We start from the raw sequence: 12,573 nt of genomic DNA, 5'->3' as shown, positions 1-12,573 counted from the left end.
GCTTCTCCTGCCCAGCCAGCAAGAAGGCTGGAGGGGCACAAGGAGTTTGGAGGGGACACAGCCAGGACAGCTGACCCAAACTGACCAAAGGGATATTCCATACCATGTGACATCATGCCCAGTATATAAACTGGGGGGAGTTGGGTGGGAGGGATCACTGCTTGAGACCTAACTGGGTGTTGGTCAGCAGGTGGTGAGCAATTGCATTGTGCATCACTTGTTTTGTATATTCCAATCCTTTTACTATTATTGTCATTTTGTTGTTATTATTATCATTATTTTCTTCCTTTTTGTCCTATTAAACTGTTCTTATCTCAACCCAGGAGTTTTACTTTTTTTCGTCCTGATTCTCTCCCCCGTCCCACTGAGGGGCAGGGAAGTCAGTGAGCAGCTGTGTGGTGCTTAGGTCCTGGCTGGGCTTAAACCATGACAGCCATATAAAACCCAATCATGTCATAACCTTCTGGGTAGGGATTTTTGCAAGCCTGGTGAAAACAAGCTCTGTAGCTACTAATCTTCAAGAAGATATGCAAAACAATGTGTGAGAGTTTATACTGGCCGAACTGGAGAACTGCGATGCCTGAGAAGGTCACATTTTCATTAGGAAGCCTTTCTACAAAAGATCAGAGCTATTGTATGACTGTGGCTGCTGATTTCTAGCATCCCCCCGCTGAGCCCTGCCTGATCCCTGTCTTGGGGAGCCCTTTGTCCGCTGTCCCCAAACACACGGCATCAAAGGATCCTTCCCACCTTGTCCCTGTCCCATGCACCAAGACAAGGATGAGATCCTAAAGCATCCCTTGTGGTGGGACATGGAGATAACCAAGGGCTGAGCACATCTGTATTTTCAAAGGGCTTCGCTATCCCGCGTCCAAGCTAACAGTTTGAGAGTTGTCTGTTTTCAATTGCTTCAAACATCTGAGAAACAATTTTTGGGCTGAGCTCTCCCCCACCTTCTCTTCTTGTATTACTTTTGGGAAGGTTGAGCAGAAGTCGTTGAGGAGTTCTGCTGGGGTTTTGCTTGTTTCTCCTTAGTTGTAGCATGTGGAAAGGTTATGTTATTGACTATGGCTCTAACTGGAGATTTTTAGGTAAGAAAGGCTGGATTCTAGGCCAGGACTAGAGATCAGTCCAGTGTCTTCAAAGAGAGACAAACTGCTTGTTTCAAGATGCTGGTACCAGGGATGAGGAGCGATCACCTTCCTGGGGAAAAATGCTCCTTTGGGTTCACCTTCCAGCTAAGAGCAACCGAAATGATGCCTTATACAGCAAAATAGTACAAGACCCAACAATTTATCTGCTTTTGTTTTTCTTTGGGGATTTAGCCAGGAATTATTTCATTTCTTATCAGCTCTGATATATGTGTTCCTGCACCAAGTGCATATAACCCACTCAGGATATGAGTTCATCATAAAATGTTCTTATGTACAAGAATATTTGGGAGTATGGTTCATCCCTGCTAATTGCATATGCTAAGTACAAACCATTTGTAAAGCTCAGGTTTGCAAACTGGAATGTTTTCCCATCAAGTTAGCATCCCTGCTCTAATTTTATCTTACCCACTATTAATCAGTTCAGGCAAGAAGCAGTCACTGCCCCAGACTCCCGAAGCGGCACTACTCACTGTGCTCAGAGGCACCTGGAAAAATCAAAATACAGCCCTGAAAACAAGAGAGATGGAGGTTTTTCCTTATCCAGGAAGAAATCACAGTGCTAACATTTTGTCTTATGTGAGCTACAAAAATATTGAGCCTCTTTAATGGAAGAAGCAGCTGGTTTTCTGGTGCTGTGTTAATAATTATCCCTGCTGGGAGCACACTGCCAATGCTCAAGGCAGCCTCAGGGTTTCAAGAGGCAAAAGTATGTGTGACCTGCACCTGCAGGGATGAAATGAGGTTGACCTGACACTGCTTCCCACCCAGGAGACTATAAATGCAAAAGACCTTATCCTACTGGTGTTACAGATGAGTTTTAAAAGCTAAATATGCTGAATAAAAATTATAATAATGATGATGATGATAAAAATATTATTATTATTATTCAAAGAAGATGAAGGCAAAGAAGATGAAGACAAGAGAAAAAAGATGATGAAGAAGAAGATGACGAAGAAGACAACAAAGAAGAGGAAGAGGAAAAGAAGAGGAAGAAGATGATGATGAAGATGAAGAAGAAGAAGAAGGAGAAAAAGAAGGAGAAGAAGAAGAAGAAGTGCTTAGCATTGTAGGCAAAGCCATTTTCTGGTAAAAGCAAAAATACACCGCATTTATGCTTGCTATAGCTTTTACATGTTGATGCACGTTGAAAACTTCATTTTGGGGGATCTAAATTGGTAGAATTGGTCAAAATGGAGTGGCTTTGCTGCTCAGTGGGACACCCCAATGATGGGAATGAGCCCATGTTGCATTTGTGGTATCTGGAAGTGTGACTTTGCTGCTGAGGAATCCAGCTGGAGCCAGGCGAGAGGCTGGGTGGGGTGTGAACAGCTCAGGGCTTCTCAGGGGATCTCCGACGGGATTTTTTGAAGATTCAGCTCCTTTTCCCTTTGGAGCGATGGGGTGGAGGGGGAAGCACTGATGAAACCACAAAAGGGGCTTTCTGCCTCAGGGTTGCTTTGGGTCTTGACTTCTGGGTTTCCTAACTTTTAGTAATTTCAGTTCTCGGTTTGTAAGGTCATTGGTGAGAAGCATTGCAGCCTTTTCTCAAAGAGAACTAGTGGATTTTTGCCACAAGCCTTTATTTTATGCTATTTAATCAGATCTTAGGAGGCAAGAGTTACTTGTACTGGAATAAATAACCACAATTGCAGCCATTGACGAAACATGAGGTAAAATTTCCATCTGGAGGCTTGGCCACAACCCCTTTTGCTTGCAGATAACATCCCCAGAGGATTTCTCTTGAAGCAAAATTAATTCCGCTCACATTTTTTAATTCTCTGATAATGAAAAGGAGGATGGAAGATTTGTATGTCTCTTTCTACTGTCACTTTCTAGGAGCACATAAATGTCTTATCATATGGGGCTTGTTTCTTTTTTCCTTTCCCCAGGGTAAAAAAATTATGCATAATGTCATTCGTCTGCTGCTAGAGAGCGTAACAAATTATAGGCAGGTTGTTTCATGTTGTAGGGAAGATACTTTCTGTACATTCATCTTTAAAGCTGATATTTGTAAAATTAAGCTTGCCTCCATTTGACATCGAAAGCTGTAAATTAGGGTAAGTTAGAAATCTTGACTTTAAAAGCCTTGTGCAGAGCAAATGGTGCTGCATTACTGGAAAGGCTTGAATGAAACCACATTTTCCCCCTTGTAATGAATGTAGGGAAATTCTCATTGACCTCTACAAGCACATGAAAGAGGTAGCTTGTTATAGCAGACTAAAAGCTTGGGGGAAAAAAAACGTGTTTGTGAGCGGATTGGTTTTTATTTTGCCAATCTTCTCCTGTCTGCAGGTGGCTGAGACTGTGAAAGCTTTGGCTTGGCTTAACGTTGAGTTTGGGGGAGAAGCCCAGCGTGGGGAGCACGGCAGCAACACCCTGTTGCCACTGGGGGCTGGACGAAGGTGGCCACTGCTCCTGGGGAAGCCCCCAGAGCTTGTCCTTGCTGGGAGGATGGTTGCTTTCCTCTCTTCGGCATGAGAAAATGAATACTCGCAACGAACGTCCTGACCGAGTGCGTTGTGTACCCGCAGCGGTGCCTTTCCTGAAGGCATCCTGGGGGTTGCGGAGATGCTGAGAAGAAACCAGCTAAGGGATCCAAGCTTGGTATTTATAGGTGGTTCTCTCTACACCATGTTTTTGGAGATGTAGTGCACACAAGTAAGGAGGATAGAGTAGCCGACGTGCTGACTCGTTACCCCAGATAGTTATTAAAATTTCTCGTAAAGTATATTCTTATCATTCCTCCATGGCAGGGTTCAGAAGAGGATTAAGCAGCTGCTGCTCCTGAAGGTTATCAGAGGTGTAACTGTGACCTCATCAGACTTGCATTAAGCACATAACAACTTCAATAACGTATACATATGGCAACAAGGATATAAAGTATTGGTGAAGTGTGTTTCCAGGATGCTAAACCTGAGCAGCCAAACAGAGTCAGGGGCTTCTGCATAGATCCAGAGAAGCAAATATCAGATTAAAAAGTTGCCACCAGAGTCAACAGCAAAAGAAAGCATAAAGCTGGAGGGGTTAAAGCAAGGAATTTCTTCTGAAAGGGCAAACTTGTTCCTGGTTAGACACGTTTCATCCCCAAGATGTGAGATTACGCCGAGAGTGTAGTTAAGAAAGGGTTTGATAAGAAGACAGACAGACTGCGGTGACCAGGTGCAGGGTTGGGTCAGACAAGCATACTGACCAGCCCTGGTTTACACCCAGATGGCCCCTTGTGTACCCTTTTCTGGCTATTCCTCCTTTTTTCCTCCCTGATCCTCTTCCCCTGCATACTCCTTCACCAGTTTGCAGTTTCACCACCACCTCCCCCCAATATCCAGGACCTGAGCGTTCGCCTCCACATCAGTCACAAAGTCCCAGGTCACCTGCAGTATCTTGACAGCCCATCAATTAGCATCAGTGATGATGTTTCTCTCTCATCTTTGGCGTCATTACGTTTGCCTGCTGCGTTTGTGTCTCTGTATATCTTGTTTACAGCTTCCGCCTTTTCTCATTAATCCTTTTAGTATTGTCAAGGTATAAAAAAAAACCCCTCTCTTTGCGTAAAGCACAGGAAAACATGCAACTGAGAAGTGTGTCCTTCCTGCAGGAGAAAAGTCTCCCTGCGGCCACTGCTGGGATTTTGGGATAGGGCAAAGGATCCAAGAGCAGGGGAGCTCGAGGGATTTGGGGAGACAGTGAACACAACAAGGGAAGGGCTTGCACAGCATCTCAAACACATCTGTGGAACTTTAACACCTTCATGACAGCTGAGGAGTCCTGCCACTAGAGTTAGCCAAAGAGGATGAAATTAAGACCCTCACCACCCCCAGTAATGAATTATTCAGAGTTAGGACCGAAAGTAGCTTAAAGTAGCAAAGTCATATTAATGTATTAAATTCCCAGATGAAGCGATGAACTGGTGCAAAGCACTAGGTTTCGGACATGGAATGACATGGATTTCTGAAAACAGTAGCAGAAAAGAACAGTAGTTTGGGAAAAGCCCCAGGCTGGACTAATTTTTCATGAATCTGAACTTTCTGGAATGAGATGTCCTGTTTGAAGCCAAAGGCCATTTACAATCCACAGATAAAAAAGAATATGCTAACGTTCATTATAAATGAATAAAATTTTTAAAAGAGCGGGCATTTCTTCTGCAGTTAATTCCACACAGATGTGATTATAGTGTAAGTAGGCAAGATGATAGATTAAAAGCTGAGCCATGGAGTAATCACTCTAGAAAAAATATATTGGAACAGTTTATATGGTAGGACCAAGTTATTTATCATGGTGAAGAACTCAGGCTTGCAAACTATCTATATTCTTAAATTTTTTTAGCTTTCAGTAAGATGCAAGGACATGGGGTTGTTTTCAAAACATGAATCCTCATGCACATATATCATGGTGTTTTACCAGACACAAAAAAACCCCCTACAATATTACATTTTGGAGTACCTTGTCTTTGTTGATATCTATAACTTTTCAAGTACTTTTCCTACACTACCTGAATCGAGGGTTAAAACCACATCCCTTCAGCTCTGAGAGTTTCTCTACACCAGTGTTACACACAAATTTCCTCCTTTACCCTCAGGCTCTCATGTGGGGAATTGGTTGCTGAAGAAATTTGAGTAGGTGCCAATACTCACCAAAAACGGCACCTTGCCCGTTAATAGCTCAAGCAGTCAATGACTTTGAAAGTCTACTAGTGCAGGAAGACACACCTCACTCAGCTCTACACACCGGCAGTATAGATAATCCCACTTGACCCGGTTGCCTTCAATTCCTTTGGAGTCTGCAGGAAAAATTTGCACTTTCTGGATATGATGTAGCTGGTCTCCATTAGAGGTCCTGGTCAGGATTAGAAAATATCTGCAAAGATTGCAAATTATTTCATGTTTTAACTAGTAGAGCTTTCATGTGAGCAGGAAGACAAGATGTATTTTTGCAAAAAATACCAACTACCTCTCTCGCTTCTTGTGGATAACAGGACATTTTGTAAGGAGACAAAGAGGAAGAGGTATTTGGCCATTTGCAGCCTCCATTTCAGAAACTTGCTTGGAAATATGGAAGGAAGCCCTCTGCTCTGTGCTGCCAGCTGCCTGGTATTCAGCTGATTTAGGTCTACAAAGCTTGGGCTGGCTTGCAACTGCCCCTTTGAACACTCTTTTCTTAAAACATTGGATGTAATTGATAGGGAAGAGAGTCCTCAATTTCACCTTCATTCATGGGGAGAACCACAGGAGCTAATGGTAACTGCAACCTCCCAACTTGCAGAAGGAAGGTTGCCCATATCTTTCACAAAATGGAGTAGCTTACGTTTTAAGAGATACATTTAAGCATTCAATGGATTAACACCAGTGGCAGTCTAATAGAAAGGGATTTTGCTGCTGGAGCTACAGTAGTCTCTGGAAAAGTACCAATATAACCACACTTTGTAGGAGTGGGATTTTAGGATGAGAATCAAGACACAGTGTGACCCAGTATACTTAATGTTTCCCTGTAAACAGGAAAGCATACACATTATGTCATGTGGTCTCAGTCCATGGAAGATCCTAAATCTGCTTTCTCTCAAATATTAAGACTATATAAACACCTAGGTAGATTGCAAGCACTTTCTTCTTTCCCTCCCTCACAAAATATAGGGTAACAACACCTCTTAGCTTCAGCCAGCAGCACATCCCATGGTGACAGTGGGGAAATGAAGACGTCTGCTACCCACCCTTGTTTCAGACACCAAGGAGCCCTGCTTGTTGTTCATGTTTATGCTGCTCAGAAGAGTAATACAAACAACTTCTATTGCAACACTGTGCTCCAAGCAGACACCACGTGAATTTTTGCCTACAGAAGACTGTACACAATTAGATGGTATTAGGGGATTTGGACAAATTACTCATACTTGAATAGTAATTCAAACTTTTGACTGAAAGAATGCAGCTTGTTCTGAATTTGTCTTTGCTGGTGTCCTGGTTTCAGCTGGGATAGAGTTAATTTTCCTTCTAGTAGCTGGTATAGTGTTATGTTTTGGATTTAGTATGAGAAGAATGTGGATAACACACTGATGTTTTCAGTTGTTGCCAAGTAATGTTTAGCCTAAGTCAAGGATTTTTCAGCTGCTCCTGCCCAGCCAGCAAGAAGGCTGGAGGGGCACAAGACATTGGGAGGGGACACAGCCAGGGCAGCTGACCCAAACTGGCCAAAGGGGTATTCCATACCATGTGACGTCATGCCCAGTATATAAACTGGGGGGAGTTGGGTGGGGAGGGATCACTGCCTGGGAACTAACTGGGTGTCAGTCAGCAAATGGTGAGCAATTGCATTGCGTGTCACTTGTTTTGTATATTCCATTCCTTTTATTATTATTGTCATTTTATTGTTGTTATTATTATCATTATTTTCTTCCTTTCTGTCTTATTAAACTGCTCTTATCTCAACCCAGGAGTTTTACCTTTTTCCCTGATTCTCTCCCCCATCCCACTGGGTGGAGGGGAAGTGATAGAGCAGCTGCGTGGTGCTTAGTTGCTGGCTGGGGTTAAACCACGACAGCTGTATTGTACGGAAAAGTAGAATCAGAAATATTAAGTGTAATCCCTCTGCATTAATTACGCAATTGAAAAACAAGCCTGTTCCTTGTGAACTAGAGGACAGTACTAGTCATCCCATTTCGCAGACGATGTCAACTCAAGGAAATGTAGAGAATAGCAATTCTGCATGCTCACAGATATGGAAAAACTCTTTGAAGACATTGGAGAGGACTGTGAGAAAGCGTATCTTTCTCAGGAACAGAGAAGTCTCATGGCAAGCCAAACTGAAAGGAGAAAGTAGTGAACCCAGAAGCACTGAAAGGGAAAGTCAGATAACACAACACACTGTTAGACAGCAGAAATCCTTACAGACAAAAATCTACCCACAGAACCAGCTGGTCACTTTACCGTATTGCCTGTAGATAGAATTAAAGAGGAACATTTCACCCCAAACAGTAGACCTACTCTAAAGGTTTAAACCAGTCTCTAATTTTCCAGAGACCAAAATGAGGGCTGCTCTTGGACCAGATTATCCACAATGACCTTTTACGGGGCTCATCTTCTTCCTTATGGCCACTACCAGGGACCTGATAGCAGATGGGACACTTTGAGGATGCTCCATTGGACATTTCCTGGGATACCAAACCAGATAAAGAGATGCCTGCCACCATGAATGCAGCTCTGACAGTCTTAGTTGCCCAGCTGACGGCAAACCAGCTACCACTGGGGCTTTCAAACAGATTCATGGTTGTTCTTCCTCCACTCTGCTAATTCATTCATTGGATTACGAAATTAAGCTCTTTGGTCCTGCTGTGTTAACGAAGCCAGAGCAGCTGTAGCACATTATGCTTGGCTCGCCTGGCTACCTCCCAGCAGGCTCCTCTTGACACCACTTCCACGACACCATCATACCGCTCTCCTAGAAACAACCCTTTCCACTGCTCTGCTGGAAAGGACACAAAAAGAATGCGTCTTGGTCTTCCATCTGAAACCTCCTGGAGGGGTCCAGAAACTCCCTTTTTTATTCTGTACCGAGGAGCAGCACTCTAGAAAGCAGGAATCCACAAACAGCAAGCCTACTGACAACTTAAGCTGCATTTTTAATTCAGCATTTGAGGGGAAAGGATGTGTTTTATTCTGTAAATCAAGTTCACCAGGAGCATTTTGCTGTGCTGGAAGGTTTTGACAGCAAACTTAGCTTTACTGGTAAAATAACTGTTGCCTGCTAGATGGTTTCTAGATAGCCAGATGGGTGGTATAAAAATTAAATAGATCTTTGGAAAAGAGGACCAGCAAAATTGCATTTATTTATTTTTAAGAACAAATCGAGAAAACTCACGTTAGCAGACAGCCTAGCAGGTGAGCTTGGCAAGTGTCTTACAGCACACAGAGACCACACGAAGAAGGCATCAGAGCAACTGATGAGACACTTATAAATGGGAATAAAGCTGAGAGGACTGATGGATAATATGCAGCATTACAAAAGACAAATGCAGTGGGGGTGAGACGTATTTTTGATGTAAGAGCATGTAGGAAGACAGTGAAGGTGGTGGAAGGGGAGCTTGACTTGAGCATACTGGAGGACAAGGGAGGTGGCTTTTCTAGTGGTATTTTCAATGAGCTTCAGGGAGTAATTGTTGATCATATTAACAATGAATGCTAAATTCCCAGGACACGAGGTCTCTAGGGACAGGTTTCTAAAGCACTGAAGTGTCTAAAGATGTAGAGAGGTGCCTAAATACAGTTTCCCAAAGTGTCTCTGCTCCAGATTTGAAGTTAGTACAGCGAACAGGGCCCGTCCCACCCCGTAAAATAGCCAGAAGGTTTATAGAGGTTGCGGTCATGTCTTCCTATGGGTGAAGCTTTCTTTTTTGTAAGTGCACTGCGCTCATAGCCGACCCTCTCACGTCCACTTTGAATATTCACAAGGCCAGACAGCATATAGGTGAGAATGGGTTGGACAGTATGAATAAAACCAAAGGCTGTTAGCACAGCCATATTCATCCTTAGGTGGTTGACGTTAACTAGTAAAATCCCACAGTTCTGCCTTCACAATCTATGCAAAAATCTCTGCAAAAACACCAAGCCAGAAGTTGCTTTGTGGAAGCACTTATATATAACTACTGTTCCTTTATGTGCTGTAACAGGGCAAGAGGATGCTGAGGCAATGTTATGCGGCATTATTATATTGCCTTCTTGCCCATTGGGGTAATAATTTGCTGATGTACACAGCAGAATTTGGGGTTTTTTAAGGCCAACACAGAAAATACTACCCAGAGTAACCTTGCAGGGTGACCTGTATCTTAAGTTTCAATAATTTGTTCTGAGCAGCTCTAATATGCTTTCACAGACAAAGAAACATACAGTTTCTCTGGCTATGGTTTAATGATAAGTAAATCTAGCTTCAAAACTTTTGAACTTAATGAAACCCTACTACAACTATATGTCACGAAGCACTGACCCAATATAAATTCCATCTGTTGATTGAAGTTGGTTCAAAAAATGATGATGGATTCCTCATGTAGAGCTGGTCCTATGCCAGATCAGGTACAGTCTGCGCTCCCCAGCCAGAAAAGGGAATAAGAACAAAATACCAGTGTTAGCAAAAGAAATACTAGTTTACACTTAATTCAAATTATATTTGTATTGCTGATAATGGAGCAGTGAACAGCTCCGGTGTTACTAATTGCTGAATCACAGCATAAGGAAAATTAAAAAAATAATAAAATACTGAGAACATTTTGGCTAGGATTTGAAATACTGTGAATTTATTTTAAATAAAAGCTATTAAATGGGAGTATTTCTCAGACTGATTTCTTCCTTTGCTGCAGCTGCATGTAATTCAACTCAAGATTCTGCACAACACTTATAATCTTTTATTTAGCATGCATACATAAACACTTTTTTCCCCTGGTCGTGTTACAGATAATTTTTTACTTTCTGCCACGGGGTACTTTGTTACCTGAATTTTTCAGAGCTGGGGGTACACAGCAGCCTTTAAGCCCTTTGCAGACATCTCAGACCTGGTCAGCAAACAATCTGGGATTTTCCAAGTGAAGCTTTCCCAAAACAGTTGTCTCAGACAAATTACCCTCTGCAACTACATTCTTCTTTCCATTGAAAATGAAGCCCAAACAGGAGGCCTAACTCTGAGACACCCAGCGTTTGGGAAGATTAATTCTACCCTGCTGTCAAAGGCGGTACAATTAGCAGCCATCCACATCTTTTGACCTCCACCTGCACTTACATACACTTCAGTGTCACATCAGTAATAACACTCTGTCCCTTGCCAGTTTTACTTAATGTTGTGAGCAGATGTCCTGGCACTGAATGTACAGATGTCACAGCAACAGGCGAGGAACTGAATGCTGGTGGCCCCGCGTATGCGGCAGCAGTGCCTCTGGCACGGATTTACCCGCAGCCGTGATGCTCCCTGTGACCAGAAAGGTAACGCATCCCTGGCTTTCTCAGCTGGATCTTGCCTTGAACTTGTGCCGAGCTGGAGAACAGCTGCAACGTGGAAGAAAAAGAGTTTAGTGAAATGCTAGTTCCACATTCCTCGCACAGATCAAATGTTTGAAGGCGTGTGCTGTTTAGTGAGGTTTCATAAACTTCTAAACAGCCCAAGGGGCTTAAACTCTTAAAAGCCACTGGGTTTTTGAACGCAGCAAACATCTCCCATTTAGCAAAACAAATGCAAAGCGTACTGTGGGAATGAAGTTTCTCAATCACTCAAGTAGTTATATAAAATGGTGTTTGAGATTCTTAGCCATACTGTTTATTTTGCAGCACTGCCAATCATTTTTCACAATTTACAAATGTAATGTTCTCTGGACTGGAGAAGTCTAGGACAGCCAAAAATACTAAAAACAAAGTATGGGAAAACAGATACTTGAAGTAACTCTGTGACATTCGTGACATCTTTCAGATTGTTTTCTTCTCATGCACTTTGCAATTCTAGGAAGAAAGACACAGAATTAATTCATCCATGACTCCAGCCTATTTTCACTGGAAAACAACTATCTTTACCTTAACTTATTCTCTGGGAATTCTTCAGGAAAAAGTAATAATGACAGAAGTTGGCCCTGTTTCTATTTAAGTAGTTGAGCAGGACATTCCAGAAACGGCCACTTTGCTCTTTGTGTCTTGCCCAAAATTACTGTCTGTACTATTAAATTTTCTGGCTCAAAATCAGCCGCACCTCTGTGGCCCATGAAAGAACCATGGTTACGTATAAATACTTCTGCATTACCATACTTTATAATGTCCTCGATGGTGAAAAATCCTGTGCAGAGGTAAGGAGACAGTGTTATAAGCAGGAGAAGTCAGGAAGCTATGATGAAATTAAGATTTCTTTCATGATTGTGGTAGTAAAATATGAAGAAAAGTCCAACTTTGGAAAGAAAGTTGCTTATGAATGGAATCATGACCTAATGTTTTATCATCTCAGTCTGCTCTATCATCTAAAGCAGCTGCAAAGATCAGTGCTGCTGTATTTAGCAGGATACAGGCTTTCCTTACCACGTTTGGTAATGAATTGCCTTGTTTTCATTTTATCCCTGGAGGTGGTGAGCATAAAAAGATTTTCGTTACAGCATGAGAAAGAGCATGCCAACATTCCCAACCTGGTAAGTGAAGGCAGCGTAGTCTCCTCTGCTAGCAAACATGCTGGCTACACCGGTGAATGAACGTCCCAGCTCTGCGAAGCTATTACTGCTGTTTCACTTGGAAGCAGCATCATCTTAAATGTTGGAGTTGATACTAATTTGTCACCTTTTAGGACAGAGCATTCAGTGCAGGGGCAATTTGTCCAGTCCCAGGCAGCTACAGGGGTGACACATACCAAGCCCTGAACTTTGATTTTATAGCTCTTTTCTGTGGATGAAAGACTGCATGTTTCAGACCATAGTCCT

This window comes from Haliaeetus albicilla, chromosome 14, assembly GCF_947461875.1.
Source record: "Haliaeetus albicilla chromosome 14, bHalAlb1.1, whole genome shotgun sequence".
In the NCBI taxonomy this organism is placed as follows: Eukaryota; Metazoa; Chordata; class Aves; order Accipitriformes; family Accipitridae; genus Haliaeetus; species Haliaeetus albicilla.
The sequence above is the reverse complement of the archived record's forward strand: the minus strand, read 5'-3'. Positions refer to the sequence as shown.